General features: G+C 42.2%; 1 long non-coding RNA gene across 1 annotated transcript; it reads left to right on the top strand.

Annotated features, from left to right (window-relative positions):
- Nucleotides 1–4,777: 4,777 nt before the first annotated feature.
- Nucleotides 4,778–12,073, top strand: LOC112585211. The gene is made up of 4 exons (XR_003109655.3): nucleotides 4,778–5,791; nucleotides 7,297–7,401; nucleotides 10,091–10,154; nucleotides 10,861–12,073. It is a non-coding gene; the product is annotated as an uncharacterized LOC112585211 (long non-coding RNA).
- The last annotated feature ends 370 nt before the right edge of the window (nucleotides 12,074–12,443 follow it).

Genomic DNA, 12,443 nt, shown 5'->3' with positions numbered 1-12,443 from the left:
AAAAAAAATAAAGGAAATTGATTTTTAAAAACATGCTGGCAAGGTTTCTGTGAAACTGGCACACTCGTGCATGGAACACAAATTGACTACAAATTGAAACAATCCTTTTGGAGAGCCATTTGGCAATACTTTTCAAGAGCCATAAAACTCATCTAATAATCCCACTCTGAGGGATCTATCCTAAGGAAAATAACTCCCAAAAAGAAAAGAAAAACTGTATGTTAAAAGTCCTTTATAATATCAAAACCTGGAACGAACCCAAATTCCCCACAGTTTGGGAATGCTTAAATAATTTATGATATATTAACTCTGTGGAAAATTATGTAGCAATTAAAATGATAAATGGGAGGACTTTGTGACAACATGAAAGGCATATAACAAATAACGTTCAAGGATAAGAGGGGAATGCAAAATTGTACATGTGCTCTGATTATGACTGCAAAAATACTTATGGCTAGAAATGGAAAGGGACAGCAGAGGAATATAAAAGAGGTATTTTGTTTTATGAGATTTTGTATATCATCATTGTTCATATATTCAAAAAGAAAAAAAAAGAATAGAGAGGAACTCTTGCCCAAACTAAGGAAACTTGAGAATCATTGCATATAAATTAAAAAGCATTACAGGTGCTGGTCTAGCACTCTTGTTTTATAGTTAAAAAAACTGAAATGCTGAAAAAGTAGCTAGTCTATCCCACAAGTTTAGTGGCTGAGCCTGGTCTAGAACAGAAGCCCAAGGAGAGGATCCCTAGATGGTTACATTCCAGAGACTGATAAGTTGTGGAAACACTTGGAGCAAAGAGGACAAGAGGAAAGATAGGGTTGCCTGTCATAAAAATTCTCAGATGTGGGTAGTACCGTCAGTCAGGCAAGAGCATAACTTCATCCTCTGTCTGATGACTATCACCTAGCATTCACTCAGTAAGCACATAATGAATCTGCAACGGGAGATCTGTTTTTCTGTCTTTAAAGGCCATCTCCTCTCTGTCCTCATTACCATTTCCTGAGGTCAAGGTCTCATTAATCACTCTGTAAACACTTTGTGGGCACCTGTTATGTCCCAGGTGCTGTGCTAAGCCTGGAGACATAGTGGTAAGACACACATAGCTCTGGATCTGGTGGTGCTTTTATTTTAGGATCGGAGACAGACAATTCACATGCAAACAATTAAATAAGATGATTTAATACAGTAGTAAGTACTATAAAAAAAAACACACAAGAATCTGTGATGAAGATAGGTTAGTAGAGACGTATGGAGTTTAGAAGGGGCTTCCTGGGTAGCTCAGCTGGTAAAGAATCCACCTGCAATGCAGGAGACCTCAGTTCAATTCCTGGGTCAGGAAGATTCTCTGGCGAAGGGATAGGCTACCCACTCCAGTATTCTTGGGCTTCGCTGGTGGTTCAGATGGTAAAGAATGTACCTGCAATGTGGGACACCTGGGTTCTATCCCTGGGTTGGGAAGATCCCCTGGAGGAGGACATGGCAACACACTCCAATATTCTTGCCTGGAGAATCCCAAAGGAAAGAGCAGCCTAGCAGGCTACAGTCCCCAGGGGTCACAAAGAGTCAGACACAACTGAGTGACTGAGCACAGCACACAGCACACGGAGTATAGAGAACTCCCCTGGTGGCTCAGTGATGAAGAATCTGCCTGTCAATGTAGGAGACACAAGAGATGTGGGTTTGATCCCTGGATTGGGAAGATCCTCTGGAGAAGGAAATTTCCACCCACTCCAACATTCTTGCCTGGGAAATACTATGCCATGGACAGAGGAGCCTGGTGGGCTACAGTCCATGGGGTCGCAAAAGAGTTGCGTGTGACTGAGAGACTAAACAACTGCAATGGAGTATAGAGGGCTGTAAACAAGGAGGTGGCACGATCTAATTTATATGTTTGAAATCCCACCATCTGCCTTCATTGTTCTAGGGCCATTACAATTGTTCCCTCAGCAAAAGTCTCTCTCTCTTTACTGTGGCCAAAGAAGTCTTAGTAAAATGTCTAAAATCAAGCTCCAATAGTAGGCACAGCTACTAAGATCTCCACCCGAGGTTCCACATCAGTTTCTCCACAGGCCAATTCCATCCCACCCCCTACTCCCCACACAGCTCTTCCAGAGCCCTGAGATGCTCACCGTCCTCCTGGCACACTGCCCACTCCTTTGAGGTGGGCACTGGCACAGATTGCCCTCACTCTGTGATCTCCGTCCTCCCTCCTGCTTTATGAAACTCTTTCCCTTCCTTTAAGGTTTTGTTTGAATGTCTCTTCTCAAAAGTCTTCTCTCATTCTTCCATGCAGAGCCAATTAGTCACTGCCTTCCACGTGCTCATAACACATTTTGTTCACAGTTGTATTATAACATATCAAATAGGTTTTTTATTATTTGTGTGTGTGTGTGTGTGTGTGGCAAGCAGGGGCCATGTCTTAGTTGTGCTTTTCTATCCAGAACCTAGTAGGGCTGGGCACCTGGTACTAGTGCTACTTAGCAAATGGGTTTGTAGATAGATCATTGGATGGAAGGGTGGGTAGGTGGATGAAAGGATTACTAAATGGATAAATACAAGCTACCCCCACTCCTCATTTTAAAAGCAAGACAATTCTGATTTGGTTTGTCATCTGTGAAATGAAGAATCAGACTGGGCGATTCTAAAGGTTACATCCACCTCTAATGTTCCAGGTTCTGAGAGTTCATAAATCACGCCTGGTTTTTGTCAATGAAATCAGAAAGCCTTCTTGGCTTGACTGCTTGAGAGAACACAAAGGGCTCCCAGGTTCATGATTAAGGATCGTAAAGCCCATGGAGCCCTGCTGTACTGGGATAAATAAAGCCTGAGCATGGGCTGGGTGCCCTCCTGTCCCAGTTGGCAACACTCATCACACCTTGACGTACCTGCTGAGGCGAAGAAGCCTCAAGCAGAACAGGTTTCAAGCTGGCTCAGCAATAGCACAGCTAAACATGCCTGTAAATTTCCAGGGCTGAGCAAGGGCCTGGAGAAGTGAGCATGGGCCGCTATGTTACTCAGATCCGGGGGCTATTTTTGCTTACCCCATCATCTGTGGGTACCATTGTCAGGGCAGACTTGAGTAGATTTAGGTCAGAGATGAGGATAGAAATAATTCCTAACTCAGCTTCTGATGCAGGAGAAAAGAGTGAGGACACATATTACCCTCCCTATCAGGCTAGAAGAGAAGGTGACCAGAGATTCAGTTCAAGCCAGAGAACCTGTTTGGGTGGCAACCACATGCTTAGCCTTTGGCCAGGATCACTGGAGAAGGCAGGGAGGGATGACATGGGTCCTGCCTTCAAGAAGTTTATACTTGAGTGAGGGAGACCAGTGGTGTACTTAAGATGAGAGAGGTAAGTTCTTTGGGAAGCCGAGAGGAAAGGAAGTTCGTATGGATGAAGATCAGAAAAGGAAGGAATACTTCAAAGGAGGAGATGTAAGTAACAGACAGAAAGGGCATCAATCAACCATGTCCGTCAGGAAGGGTGCTCAAACAAAGCATGGAGGGATCGGAGTCAGGGCAGTGGAGGAAGGTGGGCAGTGAGCTTGGCTACAGCAGAGGTGTCTAAGAGAAGGAAGAGGGGGCTTCACTACACAGGAAGAGGTGGGGCTGAGGAGCCAGCCATGTCTTAGACACATGCATAAACAATATTTACCCAGTGCCAGTTTTTGCCAGGTTCTGTTCCTACCTTTGAGTGTCAGTTCCCAAGGTTTAGAATGCATCCTGGAGGCAGTGGGGACCAGAGAGGACCCTGAGTGGGACAGTATGGAGAGCCTTGCTCTTCCCTACACAACCTCTGTAATCCATTCCTGGGAGAGTATGTAATCAATTACTACTTATCATCAACACAATACTTTTACAGGGAATATCAGGATACACACACACACACACATACAGCTCTGGAAATAAGTCTCCTGGAGCTAAAAAGAGGGGATACAGAAGGCCAGATGTCACAAGTACTTTCCTGACCACTGTAACAACAGGAATTGGGGCTCTCAGATCCTAGGACTGGTCTCCTGTGACATTTCCTCCTTCACTCTGGACGGCAACAGAGATCTCAGCCCTCTGGTCGCTCATGTGCAAACAGCCGATTTCCAGGCCCAGGATCAAAGGCAGGAGAGAGCACACAGAGATTGGTAAGAGAAAAAGAGACAAGCCAGTATTTGAAACCGTGGGAAAAACACTTCTAAACCCAAAGAGCAGCTCAGTTTAAAGGGATTGAGTCCTACCTTTCAAAAATGCAATCAATATTGAAATCATTCATTTCCTTCTTCCCTCTTCCTATACAGGGAGGGACTTTACCATAAGTTAATTTGGAAGTTAAGTGAGTGCAAACTTACTTTTGAAAGTACCCAAGAGGCAGAAATAGGGATGAATCAAGCTGTAAAACAGGCAGTGCAAAGACAGATGCTAGGATTTTAAACTCATCCGGTAGCTTTTAAATAAGGTCACTCTTGCTGATACGGGGGCTTGTATGGTTCTTGGCTATTTTTGAAAAGTTTTCATTTTGACTGGATGCTGGGGACTTCATTGGTCCTTTGCTGTGTGAACTGTCAGAGAGCCAGGGCCAGGCTTTTATACAGAGAGGACACTGAGGACCTTCAAACCCTGTTGATAATGGTGGGTGCCCAGACTCCCTTCAGAAAGAGGGCATTTCTCCTCCATCTCAATTTCCTGCTGTGGAGAAACTCTGCATGTTATAGGAGTCAGGCTGATAGGAATAGCCCCAGCTTTAGCCCCAGGATGTGTGGGTTCTACGTCAAGTCTAACCCTTAACAGCCAAAAGACTATGGCAGAGTCATGCTCCCTCTTGGGTCCTCAGTTTTCTTTTATGAGAATCCAGGGAATTAAGATTGTTATATCTGTGGTCCCTGCCAGAACTAATGAACTATGAATTAAATTTTTTCAGATGCTAAACTGGCCAATTCAATGAATCAGATTCTCTTTTATCCTGATGTTCACGAGGAAAAAAGAATTGGTAAAACAATAACTTATACCAGATACTGTGCTGATATGCTTATCATTTCACCGACCAACAAACTGATATTCAGGATGAAATGACTCAACTAAACCACAACAGCAATTCCTATGGCCTGGTGGGGAATTAGGACAGAAGCAGCCCAGATTCTCACACCTTCTGCATTTGCACCCAGAATCTCAGAAAATCAGGCTATGATCTTAATGGTAATAATGAATGATAATATTGAATGCTAATAGATCTTAAAATATCTTGTGAATTATCAAAGAAAGCTTAAATCATACCAGTGTATGATTTTAGTGTTTAGCAAAGTGTGTTGCAATTTAGTATTTGGAGACCAAGTATCAGTAAATGATATAGATGGCAACAACATGAACCAGAATTTTCCATTGCCCAGAATATTCCATTGCCTAGCCACCTTAGGTAAACAGGAATTTACTGTGGCATCAAAACAATAGTGGCCTCTAAGGACTATATTCTGGGAGTCTCAGGCTTGCCAACTGTCCAGCAATGGGTCAACTGCAGACTCACTGTCCACTCTAGCTGGGCATTACTGGGATCCAATCAGTCTCCACTTCAGAAATCATGGGCGGTGTTTCCATGGAGCTCTGCCCGAAAAGAGGTGATCTAAATCTTGCATGAGAGATGTACATCAATAGGGAGCTTTGCCTAGAACACTGTGACCTAAAAAATCATATTAAGGAACTCAGAATGCAGAGTCAGTTTCAGAGACACCAGGTGACCTTGTGCAAGGCACCTTGTAGATTGCCTTGCTGACTGGACTCCCCTAATGAATGGTGACTGCCTCTGTGAGTACCTGGGTTAGTGGCAAGCCCCTGCCAGGGGCAAACATTCTGATTTTCACTGCCCTATTTTTTAGAGGCAGCCTGCTTCTTCTATTAATCATCTTGCTGTTTGTTTGTTCTGGGAAGGCAAGCACTGATTCACAAAGGGAAATATCTCTTAGTGGTTAGACTGGAACGGTATCTTTGCTGTGTGCTTTTGAAGATCCTGTTCGTTTTATTTTTTCAAATCGCTTAAATAAAGATGTAAATGATACATTTTGTGTAGACTTTAGGGCCAAGAAGAGTTTGGTCCCCCTTCCCAATCCATACATAACTATTCTTCCTTTACTGGATTAAAAGTACTGCATAATACTGCCAAGTTCCCTCTTTGTCTAAGCTGCTGGGAGGCTCAAAAATCACAGTCTATGCTTCAGTAAAGTTATTATAATTCTGAGTTCTCTTCTTCCTCACTGTCCTCTTCTTTCCTGGCCAGGTCTTAATTTTTTATCTGTTTTTTTAATGAGGTTGTTACCTCTATATCATATGAGCTATTTCAGATATTTTTTTGGAAGTGCCATGCAAATAAATCAATAATGTGAGTTAGAGTGTTTCATGAGTGCTTTCCAGATGTAGAAATTGAGAAGACGAATGCTTATTCTATGATGAAGTCTAAACTTTTCACTCCTAACACAGATTCATCATTAATGTTTAAAAGCTTATAGGTAGTAATAACTATGAACCTTTGCACAGCGTTTACCATTTATAGGGCAAATGTCTTCACATATGTGCTGTATTTTTAAATTAGTGTTCTCCCTTTATAGATGAAAAAGTGAGGTTTAGAGAGATTAAGTGGATTGCCAGAAGTCATGGAGCTGGTAAACTCTGGTCTTCTGACCCTCAGCCAGGTCTTTTGTTGGTCCCCGTTCCCCAGTACCATCTTGTCTCTCACTAGCTTCTCATTTAAACCAGCATTCTTCACATTATCTTCAAACACATTGTTCAGGTTTTTTTAATATGTCAATCAGATTGAAATAAAGGTCATCTTAGGGGCTATTTCTGTCACTGAGATAGTCTGCAGGCAGTCTGGAAACCGCTGATTTAAGGTCTAAAGGGTCAAGCTTGGAATGACCCTTCTAGGAAATCTGAGTTCCCTCCTGTCATGCCTGGGGTTCCATGATTCAGTTTAACTGACACATCATGGGCAATCATGTTTGAAGTGTAAAGAAAAAATGGGAAAATGTGATTTTTAACATGCTTTTCTCTTCCTAGAAGTTATTTTAAATACCTCTGGGGCTCCCCTGTCCGTGAGTGGCCCATAGAATACCAGATCCACAGATTGTTGGGGCAGTCATGGAAAATGACTCATTGCTTCCGAGGGCTGGTTGGTATGGAAACATATGATATCCTTCACACTCAAAACCTCACAGTCAAGTTGGTCCACCAAGTGGGTCAGCCAGACAACCTGCTTTAATGTCTCCTTAAAAATTAGGTAGTTACTGCTTTTGAATTTTTGTTTCCTCCCACTTTAGGCCACCCACCTACTACCAACTGCAAGTTGAAGAGCCTTGGGAGTAGTTTGTCCAGAAGGGCCACTGCGCCTAGAACCTTCTGGGAGGTCGAGCACCCGAAAAGAGGTGTGTATCCAACACTTTTCTTTCTGATCTCCTTCTCCAGGCTTGGCTGGACCCAATAGGCCTCAGATCCTGCCCACAGTCTGGGGGCTGGAAAGGCTAATCTCAAAGGGCTAGAAATGAGTCAGTTTCCAGACTCAGCTTCAGGCGTGTGGCTTCCTGAAGCCCAGACGAGGAAGCTCTGAATTTCAAAGAGCAATTTTTTTTTCTTTGCATACCATATCCGGAACTGAAACCACCAATTCATTTCACTTAAGATCTCACACTACACTCAGATTATCAATAACATTCCAGAGATAAGATACCCAGGCTTCATGAACCGAGTCTTTCTGTCTCTGTCACTCTCTTTTCTCCTGGTACTAATGTTGTTGGTTTCTTCCTTTTCTTTTGTTCAGTCCTGACAACACAGAATTCAGAGGCCTTTGTGTCCTTCACAGGTGTTTATGAGGGTTTGTCCCTGCCCATAGCTTTCGGCTTTCCCTTGCAAGTCAGCTTGACTGGGTGTGAGTTAAGGTCCTAGGTTACATGTCTCATTCCAGGGGGGCAACTGACTTTGTGACTTTGCTGAGAGCATCCACACAGAGGTCATCCCACTAACCTGGGAAAGCAGTTAGAAGATGGAGTGTATGGAGAGATACAAGCAAACTTCAAGAAACAGGAAATCGATGGAAAATGTATACAATGGCAATGCCTCCCAATGTCAACTGATACATCAACCTGTTAGGGAGAAAAAGGATCTCTACCATTTACACAGTACCTTTCAATTTATAAACCACTTTCACATCCTTTTTCTATCTTCATTCTCACCAGAACTTGTGAAATTAGCCAGACAAGGTTTATCTTCCCCAATTTAGACAGGAGTACCCAGTGCTAATAAAAGTGATGGGTCCATGCCATAAGAATGAAAAAAGCAGATACCTCAGATTAGAAACCAGTTCTATTCATTCCAACTCCTGTATTCTTGGAACTCCCATTTAACCTTATATATAATATAATATTACATCACAATCCATGACTTAATGTTATACAGTCATTTGTTGACATTTTAGAATTTTAGGTTCTTAAAGGTCAGGATTAATGGCTGTTGTTCATTACTTTGGTATGAACTTCTAAGTCTCTGCTTTCTTTATTTAAAAAGTAGAAGAAGGCATTGAATCCTGTGTTGCTTTCAATGCTAACATTCTGTGGGTCCTTGTGTCTGAATCCATGGAATCAACCAAAAATGTTACCCAAAGGATTTTCTATGGAGCATAAGAACCCAGGATGACTGAAGTGTTAAGTAAAAATGGTTATCATGGTCAAATAAGTTAGAGAAAAAAGAAGGATTATTCAAAATGAAACAGGTTGCTTTGCTCTGGCCCTTCTCAGAGCCTTTACATGCAAACCTACATGGGGGGACTATGGAATGTGCAACATTCCTCTAAGTTGGCCCTAGAACACGGATCTCATAGAATCAGTGTGCTATGGATCCCATTGTGATAAACAGCAGGACATTCTCTGATGATCCCATTGGTCTTTTAAAGCAGCATCACAGATTCCAAGAAAAATCTTACAACACCCCAGTACCACTACCACCTCCTGCTGCACCCGACCTCAGTACTGTATTTGCTAGGCCATGGAAGGCGACCCTCCAAGCCAGGTACCACCTAGCATAGAGCAACTTCACTGTACAGTCTGGATCACATCATTTCAGCCACAGAAGACTTTGAGCTGGAAAAAAAAAACAAAACAAAAACCCACAATCCATCTGAAAGCAAGCACTTCCACATGTGGCCTGAATATAGGACTAGAGGCAACATCTTTGATTGCTTTGGAAAGTTACTGCCCTTTCATTTCCCTGAGAGCAGGATCTCATCACTCTCTTTTTATGGGAGAAGAAAGGTGAGGCCGCTTAAAGATTTTCCATCCTGTCCATTGCCATTCAAACTCCCGTGGCTCTTTCAGCATCCTCCCTCTATGGAAAAAAAGGAATTCTAGACTTTCAGAGAGACTCTTAGAGGGTGGCATAGTACAGGGGGCTTTGTCTGGTCTGCAGCCTCTTTTCAGCATCCCTTCCACAGCCCCTGTAGAATGGCTTCTAAGATTATGTGCTCTCATCTCAGAGGCAGTCTGGCTCTATGTTAACAGTTTTTAGATTGTCCGAAAGTTCTAAGCCACACTCTGTCTCATGGGAACTTCCTCCTGTGACCAGCGCCAAACAATTCTGATCATGCTTCTGCAAGCATCCAAGGTGTTGCTGCCAATCTCACAGGTGACTCAGCTTGTGTTAAATCCCTATCAGAAAAGTCCCATGGACATCAAGGACTTCTATTCTCGAGCCCAACTTCTTGTGAAGTAACCTTCTGCCGTCTCTTCCCATCTTCCTCGCTCTAGAAGAAGTCTTTGTGGTGCCAAAGGTACTATTTACCTGTTTGACTGAGGAGCCCCCACTTTGAGTGAAGAATTCCTGCTCTAGGCTTAAGTCTGCAAATGCCATTTTCAAGTTTAGGGTAGTGTTTCTGCTTTTGACCTCAGCCACATTTGTGCTTGGTTAGAGATTGCTAGTTATATGAGAGACAGACAAATTATCTTTCGTCTAGAACGACATGAAACTCCCTCATGCTGAACTATGCGAAGGAAACTTCAGGCTAAAAGAAGGCATCAGACAAACACATTTAAAATGACCCTGGGACTACTTCTGTTTTATTTGCAGGAAGAAGATAATCATCTCTCCCTGGACTTGTATAGATGTTCTGCACTCTTTATCAACCACCTAGGTAGCACTCTAAGATTTTACATGAATATTTCACATTTGTTATCTCATTTACCCCCATAACAACCATTCATGTCAGATATTATTGTACCATGTCATTACACTTTATGAGAGCACTGTGGTTGTGGGCTAGTGCTAATCTTCTGTTCTATTGTTAGAATCCTGGACTGCGATTCAAAAGTTCTGGGTTCTAACCCCTCTGCGACCTTCTACAAGTCGCTTTTTCTTTCTGGCCCTCGATCTCTCCATCTGTAAAATAGAAGAGATGCGGGGTAAACTAGACGAACTTCAATACCCCCCATCCTGGTCAGCCTCTTGCAACTGCTTGTCTCTGTTCGCAATGTGACCAGAGAGACTTTTAAAAAACACTGCTGAATATCCAGGACAGCAGTACCTCTCCCCAGTATTTGCCACACTGATGGTAAATGAGAAATACTGTCTCATTAGTTTTACATCTGAAAGAACAACAGGCCCATAGTCATTCATTACACACGGCACTGTGACAATAATTTTTTTAATGTAGAAATCCTGATTGGTTCAAGTAAAGAAATGCTTGAGAGAAAGTTCAAGTTTTGAAACTGCTAATACCTTCCTGCGATGGTGTGTGGGACGCAGTGGGGGTAGGGAAGAGTAAGCCAGACAGTTCATCTTAGGGGTAACCTCTTTGGTTTATGTAAAATATATGACTCAAAGCAAATTCATTCTTGTAGGCTGCCATGCCTGAAGGAGGACGAAGCTGCGCTCACAAGAGATTGAGATGTTCATACAATTAATCAGCTACGTCTTTGTGTTGTGTATCACGATGTCTAATTTCCAGAGGAAAGATCACTTTCAAACCACATAAATGATGATGCTTTTGGGAAAAAAGACAGCAAAAAGGAAAACCCATCTCTCCTCAATGTAGAGATTTCACTATGAACTCACCTATTGTTTTTATTTTACACCCACAGTCTTGATGCTTATTATCTCTGAAATCATTTCAGTTTCCAAAAATTATTTGAAACACTCCTACATCTGGGGCTTTTGATAAACAGTCCAACTTCTACAGACAGAAACAGTTGTGCGTGTGTGTGTGTGTGTGTGTGTGTGCAAACGCATGATGTGTTTAAGAGACAGAAGGATGAGTTTAAGGGAGAGGGAAAAAGTGATGGCACCCTTCTGAGCTACACAGACTGGACACCTGTGAAGACCTGAGTAGGTTTCACTGTAACACACAAAGACGTCTATAAGCATGGGTCTTCCCTCCATGGATCTCTCTCTTGAGACTGCAAGAAACTTTGGGGTAATTTTACTCTGATGCTAAGAATACAAATCATGATGAACGTTTTGAGCACTTACAATGTTCCAGGAAATTTTCTAAGAGCTTTAATACACGTGAAATCACATATTACTCACAAGTCAATGAGGTTGATACTATTCTTATCACATTCTACAGATGAAAAAAAAAAATAATCACAGAGAAGTAGGCTCCCAATCACTGGCTTAATCACAATGAATTAAAATCTTGCCTGACAACCATCAAGACTGGAGAGGCCACTTCCTGTGGGAGGAGCTTTCAGTGAGATGGAATCTCTCTCCTCTCAACTACCTCCAGCTTTCTCATGGCATTGAAGCCACTGCCTTAAGCTACAGTAATCTGTGTGCCTGTTAAATCATCTCTGGGAAGATCCTAAAGTCCTTATGATCAGGGTAGTATTAAAATTATCCTTGTTTTCCCACAGCCATGGCAAAAGTGCCTGGCACTGCATAGGCATTTTAGGAGATACTAGTTGAAAAAGTGAATGAAGAAACCCAAGTTTCAGACCTGAGTTTGCACAATCATGTTAGAAAAATTGATACAGACAGCTCTTCAGGACCAAAGCTGGCTAAATCTTGAGACAATGATCTGTGACTATTAAAATAAAACATGTTATTTGTTTTTAATCCCTGTAGAGGTTTCCTCTGAATTCATCTTCACCTCTTGGATGGTTATGGTGGGGGCCCTGTCCATCTGGCCTGAAAAGTAGATTTTAAAAGAAATACTGTAATGAGAGTGAAAAAGCTTAAGTCATGTCAAGTTCTGAAGTTTGTCGTATACACCTCCATTGCTCATCCTGAAGTTAACTTTTTATAGGTTAAATTGATACCATTCTTATTAGCTTTCCTTTTCCTTTTAGAAATAGAGCAGAATCCCATCTAGAACACAGGTTAAACCTCACCTCCAAAGCATCTCAAGACCATATAGGAAAACTGAGATGTAATGAGATGCCTCTGATAAAAGTGTGATCTTATAACGAAGGAGCTCCTTAAAATA

Source organism: Bubalus bubalis, chromosome 1 (assembly GCF_019923935.1).
Source record: "Bubalus bubalis isolate 160015118507 breed Murrah chromosome 1, NDDB_SH_1, whole genome shotgun sequence".
NCBI classification, from domain to species: Eukaryota; Metazoa; Chordata; class Mammalia; order Artiodactyla; family Bovidae; genus Bubalus; species Bubalus bubalis.
This window is presented reverse-complemented; position numbering and strand designations above follow the sequence as displayed.